Below are 21906 nucleotides of genomic sequence, written 5' to 3'. Positions count from 1 at the left end.
TGTTTAAGTGAATCGTGAGATTCCTGGCAGGAAATGGACTCTATAGGGTCTAGAGGTGGGACATTGGAGAGTACGACCACATATGGTTCACCATCTGGTGGGAGATTAATTGGGCAGATTTTCTTTATGGTTACTGGAGCCGTTTTGATCTGTGTACACTGGCCATCCAATTGGCTCATCTCCCTATGTTCGGCCGCACTTGCCCTTCCCACCTGTATCTTATGTGCAACATTAGCTGGTTGAACATCCTTTACCCTCAATTTTGGGCTGTCAGCGTTGGATAGATGGTTTAAAAGGCCACCTAATCTAGATACTTCAGCTGTCAAGACATCTATTTTTGCCACTAGAGGCTTGACAGTAGATTCTAATTTAGCCTCAAGCATCTTAGCAATAAGGTCCAAAAGATCAGAGTCCGTATTAGTGCCACTATTTGTAATCATAGTCATAGTCATAGTCTCTTTGTGGCCAACAGTACTCTTCTGCGCTATGTCGGGCATTTTCTTATGATGTGTTCCTCCCCGCTTAGTTGTTATTTTCCTACATTTCCTCACCGCTCTCTTAGGTGGTGAGCGTCGTATTGAAGCATCCATAGATTTATCTGGTGAATCCTCGTCTGTTATATCCTGATCAACCACAAGCATATCAGGGGTTTCCACTATAGGGGCATCAATAGTGACATCAGTGGAAGAGAAGGGGGCTGGGTTTAGATCACTACAGTCATCAATGGGAGTATTTGGTATCCCAGGCATATTGTCCCGTCCCAGTGATTTCCTTCTGTCGTTGTTGATTTTACTCCCCATTTTGACTAGATAGTTATCCATAGTTCCTTTGGACTTTGCCATCAATAGCAACTAAGTACTGATCCCTGGAAGGCTTGTATCTTTTAGACCACGTCTAGGTATGACTATGTACACAAGGTCCAAAATCTATAACGTTACATGTACTTCCTTAATAGAGTTGAAAAACATGAACTGTAATACAATATGCCATATAATCGTAAAAGTCTTACTTTTCAGGGGGGTGGCCCTGCCCTGCCTCGTTCTGCCCAGACTGCCCAGACTGCCTAGACTGCCCAGACTGCCCAGACTGCCCCGCCCTTGTCCCGGGCTTCTCCCGGCACTCCCGGGCTTCTCCCGGCGCTCCCGCGTCGCGGGAAGGCTCTCGGTCTTTTCAGCACGTTGTGGGCGTGTCCTCGGTCGGCTTCCTGGAGCCGAGGATCCTGGGTATTGTGGTTCTCCCCCTGCTCGGCGGCCGCGCTGAGGTTTTGAAGGTTGCGGCGGCGAGGGGAACCCAAGAAGAAAGCTATGGGGCGAAGTGGCAGCAAGAGTTCCAGGTAGGTGCCCCCGTATCACTTGAAACGCTCCCCCTATCAATTTCTCGGCTATGTTCTTAGCATTGGGGATTCTTAAGGGAAAGGCCTCCGGAAACCTAGTTGTGTAGTCCACTAGGACCAGGGCATAGGAATGTCCTTTTGCAGTGAGCTGTTGGGGTAGCACTAGTTTCTTTTAGATCACGGACTGCCTGCATCCTGAATCCAACAGCGCCCTTATTTGTCGTTGATTGACCGTTACCCTTACATAGAACGATGGTCCCATCTCAGCGGTGTCCATTACGGCCTTAGGTATGTACCCCACCTCCATTGGTTCTTCAGGGGCCTTTCTTCTGGGACACAGTCTAGCGATATGGCCCCATTCGCCGCACTCGAAGCACTGGGGGCCTTTGAAAACTGGTTCCTTTCTTATGGGTTTCACTTTTGGCTGCTCTGGGCCGACTTTGAACTTCCTCTCGGGTTTTGGTACTGCGGACATCTTTGTAGTTTTTTCTTGGTCCCAAGGGAGAGACCTAGGCTGCGCTCGGGAACAATTGGTGGCCATCTCTACGGCTTGTTGGGCAGTGAAGCCAGAATGTTGCTTAAGCCAACGTTGGCTTCCGTATGGTAACGCTTCCAGAAACTGTTCCAAGTATATACTAGTCATTATCTCTTCTTTGGACCTGCTCTCGGGTTTCAGCCACTTATCGGCTGTCATTTTTAACCAGAGATATAGAGTCTTGGGGTTTTCACCAGGAATTCCTTTTTCTTTCCTGAACCATACACGATAGGCCTCTGAATCTAATCCTGAGTGGTCCAGGATTATTTCTTTGATCTCTTGATATGGCGTATTCCCTCTGGCATTGGCCACCTGGTATGCAGCCTGAGCTTCCCCGGTTAACAATGGGGCCAGAAAGAAGGGCCATTTTGCTTCTGCCCAACCACAGGCCCGGGCTGCTCTTTCAAAGTTAGTCAGAAAGGCATCTGGATCCTCCCCTGCGTTGTATTTTTGTAATGATACTCCCGAGGGATGCGTCGGGGTGGCTCTTCGTTTCCCACCGGGTAAAGCACTGGGTTGTTGGACCGCCTTATTTAAGCCTTCAATTTGGGCTGTAATGGTGTTCTTGAAAACTTCCCTGTCTGCTTGAGCCGACGTCATTTGTCTTTCTACCGCCCATTCTAACTTTTCTTGTCCCTTTATAAGGTGTTGTATGATTTGGTCCATCTTCTGTTGTGGGATGGAAGGGGGATATCCCACTTCTGACACCAGTTGTGGCGTGGGATCAAGAAGAGACCTAAGACCAGTTCGGGGTAGGTAAGGTTTTATTTTGGAAAACGTCTTTTTATGTCGGGTTGTCAAGGTGTCTCTCTGAAAAGCTCTCGGGTCCGTGTTAGCGTCTGGTTATGGTCTTGTTTCCAGATGGTTAAGAAGCAGACTTCAGGGGATTTTCCGTTCTTCCTAACTCCTAGTTGGACTCCGCCAGGGAAAAGAAACAGGTACAGATCGTCAGGATATGTACTCTATCTGGACTCTCCCACAGGGAACCGGACAAGTGCAGGGGACACCCGTGCTAAGGTGCTAAACACTTTATTAAATGTGCGAGGGTGCAGAGGCGTGATTACTGGTGAGGAGGGGTATATTTACACGGTGAGGACAAAGAAAGGTTGGGCAGATATTCTGGCACACACGCGGCTACGGTTTAGAAGAACCCCGTCTTCCTACCCAGCCCGCCAAACGCTGCCGTACCTGTTGTAGCCACACTCCTCCCTCGGGAGTGTGGCACAGCGATTCATGGATCCAGTGGCCTCCTGGCTTACTCCTGTCGTCCTCTGGTTCGCCTCCAAAAGCTCCGTTCTCTGCTGCTCCGGGCCACTCTCCCACTCTCGATCCTCGGTCGGTGACGTCACACGCCAGGACATATTCTTCCGCGTTTTTACCCACTAGGAATCCCGCGCCGTCATCAGGGGGCGGATCTGCGTACTCGTGTGTCTTCCAGTTAAAGGGCCGTCATCCAATTCGTCGGCTAGTTCCCAGGAACAGGCTTCTCCCCTGTTCCAGTCATGCTGATAATGAGGCAGAGAGGGGGAGGACGTCAGTTCACTACACCACCACTCAACATTATCCGGTTCTTTTCCTCCCGTCCCCTGCCCAGTGTTACAGTGACCTTAATGCTGCAATTTGCATTTCATTACCATCATTTGCTTACTCTGGAGAATCTCCAGGGTGTAGGAGGTTTGCTGTTCCATAGTTCTTTCTTCAGCTTCTGGGCAGTTGTCACTCTGTGGTGATCTGTGGTCCTGTTTCTCTGCTCTTCTTGTAGTAGCTCTTATCAGAGCTTCATCCATCTGCCAACGATAATAAGATGCCAGTCATCACCCAGCACATAACACAGACTATGTTGGGCTACGTCGGCGCAGTTAGAGCGAGGATAAAGTTCTCCGGACCCATCAGGCTGTGAATGTAACCTAAGGGCTTAAGATGAAATGTAGAGCTTACCTCCTTCCTGAGTGGCTCTAGACTGCTGTGTGCAGACCCGGTAGCTGGCAGCACCCTGGAGTATGTATGTATAAATCAGATTATGTTGGAAGTAACCTGCAATATAGTGGCAGGCAGCACCCTGCCATAGAGTAGGGTTTCTCATAGTGTTTTAATTACTGACACATTAATGGAGATTGTCTTTTAACTGGCAGAAGAACAACACTGACCACACATTTTTCTGGGTTTGTCTTTAAAATGACGTACACATTAGGAATGGCATTTCGTTCTGCTGGAATAATAACACAAGTTATCTTGCACTCTATGTTGTTGCATGAATTGTAGGCTGCAATAAATTCCATGTTTCATTCAAACAAGCTTTCTACAGGGCACATACACGATTTGCTGCTGTAGGAAATAATGCTCCTGTGTACTGTGGCAGACTCAGAAATATTGAAAAACTTCATGATTTCTCTTTCAGTACTTCCTAGTAAAATCTTTCACTTTTTGACTCCTACATTTAGCAGAAACATAACTTAGTACCATTAAAATAGTTGTGATGGGGAACATCCATGTGGGGTTAGGACTGCCTCGACCAGAGAGCATGCTGAGTTGGAGGAGTATGGAGTTGACCGCATTGCCTGGTCCGGTGTGGAACCAAGCCAGCGATGCTTTGCTGCAGGCTCATTTGCCCTGATAGCTGGTCAACAGTTTGAGGAGGAGGAGGTGAAGAGCTGGCTAAGTGTGCCATGAGGCTGGCATTTCAGTACATCCCTGAGAAGTGAGCTTTGAGTCATGTAATGTTCCTCTTATACCACGTGCAATTCACCCTCTCCAAAGCCTCAAGAATTCCTGGGTGTGAAGGGCGGCTGATTCTGATTGGGTGCTTGATAGTTTTCCAGAAACACATGTTCTTGATTGTTCATGTTTGTCAGTAGTTAATGAAACACGCCCAGGCTTTTTATCTCTTCAGTTGACAGAAGCTGCAATAAAAGTTTCTTTCTCGTTACAAGAAAATAGGAACGTCTGACGAGCCTCTGTCTGTCAGAGAATGGAAGGGCTGGGGAACTGTCATTCATCTCACTGCTAAGCAGAGCAGTGTCATGCTTCACCCTCACTCAGGCCTCTGATTTTAACTAACATCGCTTAGAACACTGGGACTTTAGAACCCATCCTTTTAATGAGAAAAACAAAACTACAAGTCCCATAAGCAATAGTGGTGGAAGGTGTCACGCATGACCTGGGGCAACATCGATTCAGCACATCCAGTTCCATTTTTTAAGTATTTGACATAATATTGAATTTATAACGTTTGTTTTTATGGTCATGAGTCACCAGAATACTAAATACGTCCTTTATTTTCAGGGTCAATTAAGTAATGGTCACCAGCTTGGAGGCTCTGTTAATTCTTCAGTACTTGTCATTGATCTCCACGTGTGGCTGGTTTGCGTCTGCCCCCTGCATCGTTCCCGATAACTCGCACAGGTAAGGTGCTTGTAGCAGCAACATGATAACCCCATACTCGTCTGTAAGAAGTGCGCTCCGAGGCAGGTATCCGATCATGTTTGTGAAACAAGGAAGGGGCAATATCTGCTATATACATTTGTTAAAATAAAACAGTCAAATCACAGTATACTGTTCCGGAGGTTCAGTCCCAGAGTCATCTGTAACTGAACGCAGACACCCTAGGAAGCATGTGCTTTTAAGACAAGTTGCGTTCACTCACCTGAAGGTGACATGCTTCATCATTGGGCTATACTCCTCACCAGGCCGACGCTACAATGCCTGGCGGGCACCACAAGAGGGCACTTTGTCGTAGATCTTTTATTAAGTACGCCGGATGAGCATAGCAGGACAGAGGATATTGTGTCATAAGATGTGAGATTGGTGAAAGTCTAAATATAAGATCAACTATCGACCAGTTGCCACAATATAGTTAATGTGATCTTCCTGGTCCATGTTGAGATTAAAAGCAGTGGCAGAGAAATTGAGGAACTAATGGCCCCTATCACTGTGTCATAGTGTCGATCACCTTTGGACCTGCTGGTAAGCTGGGGTCTATACTTCAGGTCAACTTTTTTCATGCCTTGTGTAGTCATGGAGCAATCTGTTGGCATTTCATCAGGACCAAATATGGGAAAATGGGTAAATGTGACCTAATCTTCTTCACAGCGTGAGGAGCTCTGTAACTCAAAGCCCTGCACCGTGCATAGGTGATAAGGTGCCTATTAACATCTTACTACCACAGGTGAGCACTGCCTAACAGGGTGCACTAGATACGGTAACCCTCCTAAAATTCAGGACATATTGACTTATCCAATAGCGAGGACGCCGCATCAGAGGGCAACTGGTTTGAAAAGCACATGCTTGCTAGGGTGCCTGCGTTCAGTTAGAGATAATGTCTGTAGGACTGAACCTCCAGAACAGTATACTGTGAGTTGATTTATATGAAGAATGTGTATACTGGACTGTCATTTTCCTCGTCATCTCTTGTCCTATGTAAAATAAAACACAACACACCAGGAAGCCAACAAATCTATCATAAATGTAATGCAAAAATACCAAAAGGCCAAGCAAACTAACAAGTGACAATTGTCTTTGCAATGGACGAGAGCATCCACCCTAAAGCAAGTTGGGGTATATAATGCTAATGCTACACAATGTATTTTATACACTTTTCTCCTAATACAAGTCAATGAAACATGAACACGTGATAGAAACAGTTACTGAAACGACACTAATGAGTAGGAGGAAGGATCTTCTCTCGAGAGGAATGTGAGGAGTCTGTGAGGTGCAGAGTCTGTGAGGTGCAGATAAAAGATACACAGACAAGCTGCAGAAGTCACTGTTTCTGGAAATAACACTTCCGTTTGTCAATATTCAATTTACTACAAGATGCAGGAAAGTGTGCAGATGGACATCACTAAATAAAAGGGTTCTGGGCCCTAATAGAATCATGTAACTTTGCAGGCATATTAAGGCAAACAGACACATCAAATTAATATAAGAATATTGTAATTTGGTAATCTAATATATCAATGCAGGTTGTGGCATTCATGTGTAACCAATTATCGGTATTAAAGAAACCAGTATATCCGGTTATGCTTTCTCAATTCCTTCTTCCTAGAGGCCACCACTGCTGCTAGCCAGCTGTATTCAGCAGTGCCTCCTGTGACCGGTAATCCTGCATTTAATCAATACCAAAGGTTGTCAATGCTTCTAGCCAACTCCGGTCACTGGTGCCACTCGCACCCCACCATCTATGGGCCTGTTATTCTTTTAGCCACCTCCAGTCAGTAGTGGCCCCTTGGACCTGTATGTAAGCCTACTAGTCAGCTCCTGTTAGTACTGGCCCCTGGGACTTGTTATCATTCTAGCCAACTTGAGTCATTAGTAGCACCTTGGGACTAGTGATCATACTAACCAGCTTCAGTCAGTATTGGCTTCCTGAGACCTATTATCCTGCTAAGTAACTCCAGTCAGTAGTGACCCCTGTACCTTAAATCCTGCTAATATTCAAAACCAGAGGTCAACTCTACTGCCAACCAGTTCTAGTCAATATTGACATGTATTGTTACCCTGCCTGTAATGAATACCAGAGGCCAGCGTTGTTGCTAGCCAGCTCCAGTCACCAGTGGCCCGTCACATATTATCCTCAATAGGATCAATGCCCAAGGCCTGTGCAGCTGCTAACCTGCTCTAGTCAGTAGTGACCTCCCAGACCTGTTATTCTGCATATAATCAGCAAGGCTTCGGCCCTAATAACACTCACCCCACATCCTTATGGTATATTAGCAATGTAATTTATTTACATCATACGGTAGGTACCGCACTATATCACACGATCCCAAAAACAAAGAAATTCAAAAATTTTCTAACCATTCAGGACTCCACCTTGTCAAAAATGACCAAATCACACCAAGCCCTATAGCCTACACCATCACATGGCACACTCAGCCACAACATGACAAGATACCACGGCAGAGATTTGGGGCCATTAATCCTCTGTTCGAGGCATGTGTGCTGTAGATGCACATGCTTTGCACACTCCTGCCATCTTGTGTTGGGTCCGGATGTTTGCAAGTTGTTTCATTATCACCCCTTGATTTATATTCCGGCGTAAAAATTACCTGCACCACTTAACAAATCTCTATTTGTTTCATCCCCTCTGATACTCTCCCTCTTTGCTCTATTTGTTTCCAATTGTGATGGCTTATTTTCCACCTGTTTATTACTTTCCTCCACTTGCAGCATTTCTAAGGACTGAATTTTCCCATTCTCTATCATTTTTATACTATCAGCTTGATTGTTTAGGCATTTATTTTTCATAACTGCTTGTACCTCCGATAGATCTTTATTAAATAGAGGGTAAAAGGGTTTTGTTGGAGACATTTGTTTACCCTCACCTTCACAATATGATATTTGGTCATGATTATTTCCAGTGTTCAATCTCACTATATCTGATGCATTTGCATTTTTTATACTTTTAGAAGCGTTATTTCTCGCTTTCCGTTGTTTTTTCCTCTGTCTTTTTGATAGATGAACTTCCGGAGATGCGTCTGTCATTGTTGATTGTGTCGAGCATAGGTTTATCACTTCTTGATCTTTTGTTTTATCATCTATTTTTTCTTTAACAACAACAGTATTGTCTTTACATTTTATTGTACCTTTAGAGGGGCAGTCAGCCTTGATGGTTTGAATTCCCACATTAGGAAAATTCACTTTTACATTGTCAATTATTGTTTTTTAAATATCCAGAATGGTAGCTAGTTTGTTAATTAGTGGGGCACAACTACACTCTGCAAACTGAGATATTGGCTGAGATTGTGCCCTTACTATTAGATCATTTTGTGTTGTTATCCTCTGGTGACTTCCGGTAACAGAGGTTGCCATAGAGCTCGAGATCTATTTGGACCTCCTTTTTGTTGGACTGATATGTTAAAGCTTCCAGAGTTAATTGCGAGGTTTTGAAGAATAAATCCCAAATTGCTCCTGCGTTCCCACTTCCTGGTACCTGAGTACCTGAGCTATGGTGTTGCCCATTTATGAATGATAGGTCCTTATACTCCTCTTTTTGTGGTCCTTGAAAATCATGTCCTTCGTCACAAGAATTAATGAATTGTGGACTACTATTCAAAACGTCTTTTTGATACGGAGTACTCCAGCGCTGCAGAGTTTCTGAGTTGCTGTTGTATTCGTCCTTTTCGGCTGGTCCTGTTTTTTAACTGAATTCATTTTAGACAGAGCAAGATCCGATTGCAGTGGGGTATTGGCTTCCCTTATGATTTTCACCCCACCATTTAGTTCATTTGGAGCTTCTTGCTCTGGTTGATTTATTTGGCCCAAATAAGATGGTTCCCCTATACCGTTGGCTTTTCTGATTTTTACTTGCACTTCTATTGGCATTGGCTGCCTAAGTTGGTAGTAATTGCTGAGTATCTCCCATTGTTAGATTTGTGCATTTTGAGTCCTCTTGTTGTGAATGACCAGTACGTGGAATAGTTAACATCTCTAGGTTCGTTATTTGACCCCTATGGTTGACTTGGTCCATAGTTGAATTTGACATTCGTTCGACTTCAGCTTCAGACTCAGGGTGGCCTGGTTCACTTACTCCTTGCTTAGGGGATATAATATTTGTTCCACTCAGTGGTTTAATTGGAGTTTGAAGAACACATGGGTTAGTTAGCAATGTTAGCATAGCACCAGTTGGATCTTTCATAAAATCAAACTTTGACAGCGACTTTCCCAGTTTACCAAATGTATGGACCTTAGATAATTTAAAGGACTATATGTCACCTGCCTGTTTTATTTTAAACGTATCTAATATTAGTGTTTGCTGTATTTATCTTTTCCTTTTGATAGGAGGGAAAGGTGACCGCTCCTTTCCTGACCTCATAATACACCCTCTAAGGTAAAGAAGTCTTGCTTCTTTCAGAGAATCAAACGGGCCAGTGACAAGACCAAACAGTGCTTTGATTGGACAAAAACACCTCCAAACACCTCCAAGGGAAAACACCCCCAAAGCACACCTCAGTACAGAATCCGCTGGTGCTAACTAATTAATTAATCAATCGATTAATATCCGGGCTCCGGGTAGGGCTGTAGTCTAGGCATGCAGAGTAATTCAGGGGTCGAGGGGTGCTTCAACGGGGTCAAAGTCTATTGTCACTTTTCCCTTTGCATAATTTCTCAGATTTTGTATTACAGACTTATTACAGACTCCAATGGCTCAGCGACTTACGGACCGTTCAACCTTAACTACTCGCCACATGCCACACACCTCTTGCCACTTGTCACTCACCACTCACTGTTCATTGCTTGTTCGTTGCTATTCATCGCTGTCAAGAGTACAAGGGAGAATGCTGGCAATCCTTCAGGAGCAAGAGCGGGATCCAGAGCCAGTCCCACTACCGACGGCATATGTAGGCACTTCTCTCCACTCCTATGCTCAGCTCAATGCTTGGTGTATACGTAAAATCAGGCGGCAGTTCCCTGAGTTCTGACGAATGATTGAAGCGTGCGATGTCAGACCATAGATGCGTACATTCCTCATCGGAAATAGGACGGTGAATTAAGTCTTCCCACATAGACATATACCGGGGGCATGGGGAAAGCACTATTATAAGGAAGAAGCTATAGATAAATGAGATCACCCCTTTCATGTTAGCAGTCTTGGTAAGGAAGGCCTCAAATTTTGTGAGAGGTCGAGTAGAAGCCTCCCGTATCTGAGGTGTGAGCGCCCAGTGCATCAATTGAATATACTGATATCTTTCCGTGTGCTTCAATACAAAGTCCCTTTGACATTGATCAAAAGTAGGGGGATCAAAATTGTGGAACAAATGTATTAGAGCTAAGCAGCCTCCCCTTCTCCAGGCATCAAAGGGTCCCTCATGTTGGGCCGGGGGGAAAGCTGGATTGAAATGGATTGGAGTGAATGGGGATGGAAAAGAAGTCCACCTGTCGTCGCCCGGAATTGAGTCCCATACTTCAAGAGAGGTGCGTGTGGGGCAGCTAAGGTCACCCTGGCAGTCGCCTTGAAGAGAAGGGAGGCTCCAGCTATTTGCTTATGGCACTCTCGTCTTTGGAGACTGCTTAGCCTAGAACGTATAGCTGATATTTTCAGGGATAATTATAAGAATTTCGAATTTAAATGGGGCCCCCTTGTCTCCTTCCTCTCCCAGGGCCGTCCGTCTGCGGTGTGTCTCTCCACCATCAGAGCCCACCATCTCTTGCAGTTTTGATCACAATCCCAGTGTCGACCGACCTCTCATTAGTATGAACACGTCGCCACGTCGGGTGGGGGGTTGGGTTTTTTTTGTGTTTTTTTCTTTGTTCCTTGTTAGATTCATAATTACTTATCCCATGTTAGGATGAGTTTGTCCACGCTTTTTGGCTATTCCGCATACAACACCTCGGTGGAGCAACCTGGAGAAATTACCGTTACAGAAGGCCGTTGAGTTTTCTTTAGACCTATCTGCTGGCTTAGCAAAGTTGCATGATCTTCTTTTTTTTCTTTTTTATCTCTCTCTCTAAGCTCCTGGGCATTTAGAAGCTGTTTCTTTCATTTGGCTTATCTAATAAGAGGAGGAGCTGGTTTATATTGATCAATGCACTTTTTCCACCTGTTATAACTCTGTTGAGGCTTTCTGATCCCCTGCGTTGGACCAAGTGATGATGTAATTTTTGCCTGTGGACTGTGGAAAAAAAAAATTTAATGAACACATTTTTGACATACATCAGGTGGCAGGCCAAGGCTCCTCAGTGGGAATGGCCGCCTAACCTGGAGCTCCGCTCTACAGGAGAGCGATCTCAATCCCTTTCGCACCATCACCGGGTCGCGCTACAACCGCTGATCACGAATTTCGATGCCTAAAGGCATGGGGCACACTCCGGATCCCTGAACGGGGCTGGCCGACTTGTTATTGTGGACTTATGCTGGCTTTTTCACCCCTTCACGCGCCGACACCGGGATGAGGCAAAATGGCGCCTCGATGTCATGACGACTTCGCCTGACGGCAAGCAATACCGTCGCGCCCGACTACTACAGAGCTGTACAGAAGCAGCGGAGGGAACATGAGCCAAGCCACAACCATATAGCTCTGCTCTTTCAAGGTGAGGATTGCCACCTAACCGCCCGCATCAGTAACTTCTCAGCGCGCCCTGCCTGACCCTAAAATGGCGGCTCCTCCTGCTACGCGAGCAGCTTCACCGAGCGTTTAGAGAGCAAGCAAATGTAAGGACAGTATCCAACCACTTCTCCTGGCATTAGTTGTAGCGTTCTAACCAGCGCTTATTCAAATCTTGACTGGGACACTGCTGTTTGTCACCAACAAAGGATTTTCTGCCATTCATGTACCTAGACAACTGAATGCAGGGAGAGCACGCATTGACCCTGTTATCCCTAACAAGCCGGCGAAAATCAAGTCAGGAGGCAATATCTTCGTCCAGCATATGCCAGCATATGACCCCAGACGGCAAGTGTTCTCACCAATGCCATCTTGAGGAATAGTAGCTGGAGAGGTGATATGAATGCCACGTGGAGGCGGTCCCCTACTTTGGTGCTCTATTAACTCCTTCCTTGTCTGTTGAGGTTGCTAACTAGCACATAACCGTCACACACCAGCGCTAACGTGTTAATCTGCCCACGTTCCTGTGCGCCTGGTTCCTGTCCATCAACACGAGACGCTGTCCACTGCTCTATCGCAATCGACATCTGGTCCTCTTGTCTTAAGCTCCTTCTACACATCATCAGCGGGGTGTATAGTGCCATACTTCCCTAACACAATGGCTAACAGAGAAGACAGAAACAACCCAAAAAAAGTGAAACCAGAGCCTCTGATTTCCGACTCACCCATCAAAAGCAAAGCAGACATGGCAGCCACGATGGAGATGATTTTAAAGAAACTGTCAGACCTTACGGATATTTCCAAATCGACCAAAGCTAACACTGACTCAATGCAACTCGAACTAACTGCGATTAGAGCCGACATGAGTGCTCTGAATTCAGGCCTGGGAGCCGCAGAACAACGGATTAGCGATGTGGAGGACCTGTCGCGACAGTCAACAACCAGAATAAAGCGCCTGGAAAACACCACCGACGCCCTCAGACGCCACAAAGCGGAGTTGGAGGACCGTAACAGACGGGGCAACGTTAGAATCTTTGGCATACCAGAAAATGCAGAAAAAGATGCTGACTCTTGCGTGGCTTTTCTAGAGTCATGGATCCCCATGATTACCAAGACTGAGTTCCAACATGGCCTCGAACTGGACAGGGCACATAGGATCCCTACATTCACGAGCAATCACGCAAAAGGTCCAAGACCAATGATCTGCAAACCGCTTAGATTTCAACACGCCGAACTGATTCTTCAGTATGCAAGGAAAAATCACTCCATTTTTTGGGAAGGCCACAAGATCCTCTTCACGCAGGATTTCTCTAAAGATACAATGGATGTGCGCACGGGTTTCCTGGACCTCCGACCCAAACTTAGGTCCAAGAACATCCCCTTCTCTTTTGCAGGACCAGCCAAGTTCAGGATCATGATGAACGGTCGCCCAAGATTCTTCACGGGCCCGAGAGACCTGGCACACCTTCTCGAGGAATGTCCAACTCAAGAAATGGACCAAACAACCGGCCTTTCCAACAAAAGGAAGACCACTTGCCCGACTCAACAAGACGTAGCCAGCTAGACCCAATGCCTTTTGTTGCTCTACCAGAGGACCCGTAGCGGATCCCTCGAGTTGATCCTCCACCGTAGAACTTGAATCGGCTTTTGACACACGTCCCTAATTTCTGTCTGCCAGGATCATCGAAACCACAGCACCGTGAGTTAGTAGCACTGACCCCTAAGGCCATCACAACGTCTTCTTGTTATGTGAGACTGATTACGACTCTGAATGATTACTGCCTTGCACAGTTTATTACAATTAGAGCAGTGAGTTCAACACTACAATCTGCTCACTTCCAGGTAGCGTCTTCAAAATTGAGCCTAATAGCTCACTTACTTAACACTTAATGGGGATAGGTTGTCCCAACCGGTACACCATGGGAGTATATCCTTGATAGCTCCATAATCTTAAAACAGTTCTTTGCCTACTAGGTTACACTAGGGCGATGCCTTTTACGACCTGTTTACTCGTACTTAACTAAAAGTTATTCGTTGTCACTTAATTGTTGGTTAAAATAACCACCGGCGTTCTTCGTGGGATTGATAGAATGTATTGATGATATGTATTCATTTCTGATGATATTACTCCTGTTTTGCGTAGCACGGTACTGTCGTCGTACTCCCTACGTACGTATTTGGGGGGCTGGGTGGGAGGGGGGAGAGGGAGGGTTCACCTAGAGGAAGGGGAAAAGAGAGCGTATGTAAGAGCAGTAACGTGTCAGAGGTTCAGTATTCTCCTCTTCATTTTGTATCAGATTCTGTTTTTTATGATGATGTTTAATTTTCACAGAGATACCTTGCACATCCCACCATACCTGGTCCGTTTGATCCCTTACTGTTTCCCCACCCCCTGCTGTAGGCATGTATCCCAATTCTCCAACTTTTACTTCATATTAATAAGAATTGCGCTGAAACGTATCCGATTTTGTCGAACCAGGGTGCCCGAATTGGTCACAACAATTCGCTTTTTTCACATCTCGCCGCCAGCTTTCCTCCCAGCGATAAAATATTTCACCGATGGCTAACGCCAATTCGATCAAAGACAATCTCATAGTAGTATCACTAAATGTCAAAGGTCTTAACCATCCGGTGAAAAGGCGGAAAGTGTTTGATTATCTGGCGAAGACAAAAGGGGACATCGTCCTTCTGCAGGAAACCAAACTATCTGATGATGACTTACGACTCCTTAACATCCACTGGTCGTCCCATGTCCTGTCCTCTCCTGCACCACACAAGAAAGGTGGAGTAATCACACTGTTATCAAAAAAAGCCAACCTGACACTACTTTCACACACTCACAACACGGAAGGCAGGTTACTAGTGACTCATCTGCGCAGAGAGGATGATCCCATTCATGTAGTGAATATATACGGCCCCAACTCTGATGATCCCGCGTTCTGGACTCAGTCTCTCGGTCCATCGAACATATCCCCCAAGATGACCTACTAATAGTGGGGGGAGACTTTAACCTGCCCCTAGACCCCTTATTAGACAGACAATCCAAATGCTCATTCCAACCCTCACTGTCGCATGAGGCCCTTCTACGCCTCTGTGAGCGCTACTGCCTTAAGGATTCCTGGCGACTCCAGAACCCTGATGGGAGAGACTACACCTTTTATTCTGCTCCACATAATTCCTATTCGCGTATTGATTTTATCTTGCTATCCACATCATTCGCACACCTGATTGAAGAAACTGGCATTGCCCCAAAACTGGTTTCAGACCACGCATGTATTCACACCAAACTTGCAGGCTCCCGCTCGATCCGCCCACCTAGAAGATGGCGCTTTAATGACGAAATTCTAACCAGTCCAGAGGACAGACTTAAGATAGCAGACGCCATTGAAGAATACTTACTCCTAAACAACACCGCGCATACCACGCCTAACACTCTTTGGGATGCTCTTAAGGCCACGATCCGTGGAGTCATTATAAATATTAGAGCTAAAACCAATAAGAAACTAAACAAAGACCTGGAACAACTCAAAGTAGATATCAGAACCCTAGAAGCCCAGCACAAATCCAACCCCCAAGACCACACACCCCTCGACCTCCTCACCAAAAAGAAATATGAATATAATGCCATAACTAGTAAAAGAGCGGGCGTTTGGATTAATCGCTTCAAAGCCCTGAAACTCTGCGAAGGAAATAAAGCAGGTAAATTGCTGGCTTCATATCTCAAACATAAGCAAAAACTGTCAACCATATCATCAATAAAAGATTTCGCAAATATTACCCACACCAATCAGGCTAAAATCTTAGATACATTTAAAACCTTCTATGAAGAGCTCTACAAGAGTGACAAGCCGCTGGACATAGCTGCTTGCACCGACTATCCCGAATCTCTCGATCTCCCTAAATTATCAGAAACTGACAAACTACGATTAGGATCCGCCATCAGTAAAACAGAGATTACAGCAGCCATCAAATCTCTAAAAAATAACAAAGCCCCCGGCCCAGATGGCTTCATTGCGTCTTTCTATAAAGCCTTTGAGAACCAACTAACCCCTACGCTCCACACTGTTCTCAACTCTACGGCATCCAGCGGATGTATTTCTCCATCAATGAGTGAGGCCACCATAATCGTAATCCCTAAAGAGGGGAAAGACCATCTCCACACCAAAAACTACTGTCCCATCTCTTTGATAAATCTTGATTGCAAGATATATGCCAAGATCCTGGCAAACCGCCTTACCGCTGTTCTTCCCAACTTAATAAGCCCATCGCAAGTTGGCTTCCTGAAACACAGGATGTCAAATGACAATACCAGGCTTCTATGCCATATTCTAGAGAAAGCTAACAACTACCAATCCCCGATGGTCGCTATCACCCTGGATGCTGAAAAGGCCTTTAATGAGGTGTCATGGTCTTTTCTTCAACACTGTATGCGCTCTTTCAATCTAGGTCAATCTTTCATCACAATGGTGATGGCCCTTTACTCCTCCCCTTCGGCTCGAATAGCACTCAATGGCACCCTCTCCAACCCATTTCGCCTCTACCAAGGCACCAGACAGGGTTGCCCACTTTCACCGGCACTCTTCCTCTTGGCCCTTGAGCCCCTACTAACTGACATCAAAAGGAATGAGGACATTCAGGGAGTCTCCTTCGGAGATACTCAGGTAAAATTAGCAGCATATGCCGACGATATATTGATTGCGACAGAAAACCCGACCAAGTCAATTGAGGGTCTTATGTGCTCAATCAGCAAATACTTGAACCTGTCGGGATACAAGCTAAACAAGGACAAATCCGAAGTTAAACCACTAAACATCTTCACCACCAAAGAAGTTCTTGGCAACTCAGGTCTAGCTTGGCAAACAGATACTATAAAATACTTAGGAATAGAGTTTACCGATAAATTATTGAGCACCATCAAACACAACGAAACGCTGATGCTGACTAAAGTTAAAAGAATCCTTGACGGTTGGTCCCCACGCTTTATTACTTGGTGGGGAAGGGTGGAATCCATAAAAATGATGATATCACCACTAATCAACTATCTGAGTTCTATGCTACCCCTCACCTTCTCCAAAGATTTCCTCTCCAAACTAGATAAGATGATCTCCTCTTTCCTTTGGCAAGGGAAAAAAGCCAGAATTAGCCTGAAAAAACTGTGGCTTGATAAATCCCTAGGAGGCGTCAATCTGGCTGATTTTAAGCTATATCAAACTGCATTTTTAGCCAGACAAGGGTCACTTTGGCTGACTCCACACACAGACTACACCCCGGTGTGGCTGTTGGTGGAAAAATCCCTTCTTCTGGGCCTTGACCCCTCCGCCCTCCTCACTGCCAAACCTCAACCCACTGTATCCTCAGGTACCATATTCAGACACACGAGGGCTGCCCTCCTGCATGTAAGCAAATTTTTACCCCACCAATATGGTAAATCAAAGTGGGAATCACTGTGGCACAATACCAAACTGTTATACAAAGGGAAACCACTGAATAATCCTGATTGGATAAAGAAGGGTATACATTTCCCTCTCCAGCTATTTGATGGTTCGTCGCCACTTCCTTTCTGCAATCTACAAAATAAGTTTCAACTCCAGGCCATAGATTTCTATTACTTCTTAAACCTCAAAGTGGCACTCTCCAAAGCAGCTCTGAACGACACCGCCCCCTCCCTCCCTGGCTACCTACACACAATTAATAGACTGGGTCATCAGGTGTCCAGAATATACAAACTGATCTGCCCACAGAACACCAAACTGACAGCATCCACACAGTCCTTCTGGGATTCATACTCTTCCACACCAACTTCGTAAACGGAGTGGGCCAGAGTATGGGAGTCTACCACACGCCACAAAATTAGCCCTACATTATCCCAAACTAAATTCTGGCTTCTCCATAAAGCTTTTTGGACCCCCAGGAGACTCTTCTTGCACAACATCAAAGAAGATGACTCCTGCTGGAACTGTATGGCGGAGGGTGGGGACCTTGAACATCTAATATTTAAATGCCCTTGTGTCTCCGGCTACTGGGATAGAGTCTTCGAATTCATTAAAAAAGTGCTACATGTGTCGCTACCAAGAGAATTTGCAACCTTAGTCTCAGGTTTTACCAAAGCTGTCACCCTCAATGAAAATGACAGAACCCTACTTGACTTACTTTTGACAGCGGCGGTTAAAATCGTACTAAATAATTGGAAGGACACCGGCAAAGCCTCTTTCCCCCACTGGCTCAACTGGGTCTTGAACCTCAGGGGAGCCGATAATATAGCGCTTACCGCTACGCCCTGGCGTCCCCCTTATAGGAAACTATGGTCCTCGCTCGACGCTCACTTCGACCTATTCAAACCGCCCTGAGTATATGTTGCACACATGCTCCCTCCCCGATAGAACCCCATCGATATCTACCAGCTTAACTGTTGTCTACGCTTTGTCATAGATCGTATTGCCTCTTTAGCCAAGATACTGCACTCAATAAGATGTATGATTCTCTCGCACCCATCATGGGTGTGTAACTTGAAAATTTACTGATGCAATGCCTATTTTTCTTTTTCCCTTCTTGGTTGTATTGTATTGTATTATATTTAATTTAATTTATCCCCCCCTCTGTTCCCGTTACTTTATGCTTTGATGATACTTGAACCATGCCTGATATATGCTCATTATTGTAATGCTCACTTATCTCTCTCAATAAAAACTTTTGTGAAATGAAAAAAAAAGAAGTAAGTTTTGCCTGTGGAAAAAAAAAAGAATAAATACATTTTTGACAAAAACCAGGCGGCAGGCCACGGCTCCTCTGTGCTCCTCTGTGCCCTAGTAATGAAGTTAATAAAATCATTAAGAAGAACTGGCCAATACTCCGAATACATGAATCTTTCACGGATCCACCATTGTTCTCTTACCAGCGTGGCCGAAACATCGCTAATCACCTGGTACACGCCATCACATGGCCACAACCCATAAAAGAAAAACACACCATCACTGCGGCATGGGGAATGGATCCAGTGGTGGGACACTTTAAATGCCAGAACTGCAGTGTTTGCGAACTGACCAAAAACACCAAGGTCTTTTCCTATAAAGATCGGACATACAAATTGAAGACACACACCAACTGTAGAACACAGAATGTGGTCTATGCCATTACATGTCCCTGTGGCCTTATTTATATAGGGCAAACGACCCAAATGATCAAACAAAGGATCATCCAACACAAGAGCAGGATCAATTGTAAAGTACTCACTGCCCCTCTAGTACCACACTTTATCAATTCAGGTCACCTAGATACAGACATTGCCTGGCAAGTGATTGACAATCTATCGCTCCCTATTCGTGGGGGAGACATAAAGAGGTTGTTAAATAAAGCTGAATGTAAATGGATGACCATTTGTGATTCTGTGGCATCCGGTCTCAATACTCTTGATGAGTGGAATAATACTGTGACCACCTAGCAGCCTTGATATACATTATACTTGTTACGGTCTATATAACTGTTGTGTTAATTCATGTATAGCTGGTTACACTATCTTGTATTAAGTCCTCCATATGAACCTTTCTCCCTTTCATATTGCTGCAACACCCTGACTAGAGCTGTATGGATTTGTTTATGTTTATATTGATTGTTTACACTAATTGTTCTGCAACATGAATGTTTAGTTGTATATATATGTCATTCAACAATCCTTTGAATATACATGATGCGAGAGACCACGATTGATTCATGTAATTTTTTGCTTTGTTCTCTGATGTATACTGCGCAATACTTGAATCATTTCCATCCGGGTCTCCCTTCATGTCTTTAGTTGTTTCTATACTCTGTCCCTTTAAGTTTTACCCTGCCTTCCAGTCCCGCCCATGCCCGCCCACCCACTGCCGACCCCGCCCCCCAGCCACGCAGGGCCTCTTCCTGGTAACTTTCCCCTGCAGCGAGTGTTTGCTCCGAGCATCGACTCAGACGCTACCCGCGGGCTCCCTGACCCTTCGGCTGGCTGCCTAGACGTATTCATTACGTGATCGGCATTCTTGATTATTCCGGTAAGCCGGTAATATATCGCGTCTTGTTTCACTTTGTCGCACATATTTATATCGTAGACCCTGACCGTCCCTTTCGGTTTCAGCTTCCTAAGTCTACCGAACAGAACGGCGTTTGAAATGTACCTGCCTTGTCCGGTGTAGACGATAAAGGTACCATTCTGTGGTAAATAAATAAATAAATACCGGTACTATTTTTCTATGCATTAACTGAAAAGGATAGCTCAATAAATAAGAGGCAGAATCCGTGGTATCTGAGTCATACGGGCTTTAATTAGATGGCTCGAGCCAATGGACCATCGGGTTCCATCACCTGCAAAGGTTCAGGAAGGGACAGACACAGGACAAAGGGAAAAGAGGGACAGCCTAATGTCATATTAACATCATACAGTATATATAGTAAAACGGTACAATTACATTGAATACAGTAGGCGTAACAAGTGACAAACGAAAGATAAGAACACATGGGTGTTGGACAGGCCGGGCTGCCCCCCCTCCCCGCAACAGGGCCCGGACCCTGGCTCGCCCTGAATCCCCAGCCAGAGTCCCCGGCGACCTCCCGAAGTAACCTGCAATCCCTCCACCACGAGACACCAGCTCCGGGCCCGGCTGGCCCGGGTCACCATCCGCACCCCGACCTCGGCCCAGCCGCCATTTTGGGGTACTACAGCACGAGGCCGCGTGGCCTCAACTCGACCCTAACCCTGGGCCCGGCCGGCCCTGACATCGAGGCACCAACCTCCCCCCAGGAGGCAGAGTGACTACTTGGCGAGTCAATGGAAGAAGGAATCGTCAACGGCTCTCCTCCGCCAGGTGTCGATCACCCCCGGCCGCCCTGGGCGCTGGCTCCACCCCCCTGCTGGGTGTCTGGACTCCCTCATCCCGGACCTCCCGGCCCCCAGGCGCGAGGGTCCGGACATCAAAGGGGACCAGACCTATAACTGGGGCAGGACCAGACCAGGAAGGCAGTTGTATCCTGGAGTCGAGAGACCCCGAGTAGAACTCATCCGTGACTGGCCTGCTGGCGCTGCCGCGGCCCTCTGCCTCGTGAAACCATCATCTTGGCCTGCTGGCGCTGCCGCAGCCCTCTGCCCCGTGAAACCATCGTCTTGGCCTGCTGGCGCTGCCGCGGCCCTCTGTCTTGTGAAACCATCACCTTGGCCTGCTGGCGCTGCCGCGGCCCGACTCGCAGACTCTCCAGCTCGAGGATTGTGAGCTCGCCTCTTGCCACCTCCTGTACCGACCCGGTACCAAGACTGTCCCGCTACCCCCTTTTCCCTACAGAGACTAGAAGTGAGAGGACCCTCGGGTCCGAGATATCCTGTATCGCTAATATCCTTGCCTTACGAACCTTATATAAAGTATTGAACTCGACCTGGTGTGGTGCCTATTTGTGGGGAGGGAGGTGACCTGTCTGTACGATCGCTGGAGACGGTCCTCATCGGGGACCTCTCCCTCAGTATTCGGCCGACCCTCAGGGTCCCCGTCTAACATTGGTGGCCAGCGGCGGGATCCGAACCTACGCATAATCGTACAGAGAGTCACTCGCCCCACGACACACAACCACCATGACAACAGAGAGCGGAACAACGGAAAAATTCCAGATGGAAAAATTGGAAGACTACAACCACCGGGAACTGAAGCAATATTGCATAGAACTTGGCCTTCCAACCACAGGTCTGAGCACGAAGGAAGACTTCAAACGAGCCCTAGAAGCTTGGGCAGAAACGGGTACGGCCGTACCCCGAACACGAAACACCGAGACGAGCCCCGCACCAATTGAAGAAAGAAGAGCGGGTCTCTCCCTAGAAGAGATCCAAGAACGAGAAAAAAGCAGACTCCACGAATTGGAACTGGCCCGACTTCGCTTGGATGGAGAACTCAAACTGGCGGAACAAAAAATAACGCTAGAACACTTACGGCTCCGAGAGGAGCGAGAAGAGAAGCAAAAACAGAGAGAGCTAGAGGAAAAGAAGC

The 21906-nt window shown here is 46.2% G+C and overlaps 1 long non-coding RNA gene across 1 annotated transcript in view; it reads left to right on the top strand.

Annotated features, from left to right (window-relative positions):
* The window catches only part of LOC144806170 (uncharacterized), a 103670-nt gene that overhangs the window by 29112 nt on the left and 52652 nt on the right, over positions 1 to 21906 (top strand). Inside the window, exon 3 of the long non-coding RNA XR_013605710.1 lies at positions 5151 to 5270. This is a non-coding gene — a long non-coding RNA (uncharacterized LOC144806170). The remainder of the gene's footprint in view (positions 1 to 5150; positions 5271 to 21906) is intronic.

The sequence above is a fragment of the Lissotriton helveticus genome (assembly GCF_964261635.1).
Source record: "Lissotriton helveticus chromosome 1_1 unlocalized genomic scaffold, aLisHel1.1 SUPER_1_unloc_50, whole genome shotgun sequence".
Classification (NCBI taxonomy): domain Eukaryota; kingdom Metazoa; phylum Chordata; class Amphibia; order Caudata; family Salamandridae; genus Lissotriton; species Lissotriton helveticus.
The sequence above is the reverse complement of the archived record's forward strand: the minus strand, read 5'-3'. Positions and strand labels throughout refer to the sequence as shown.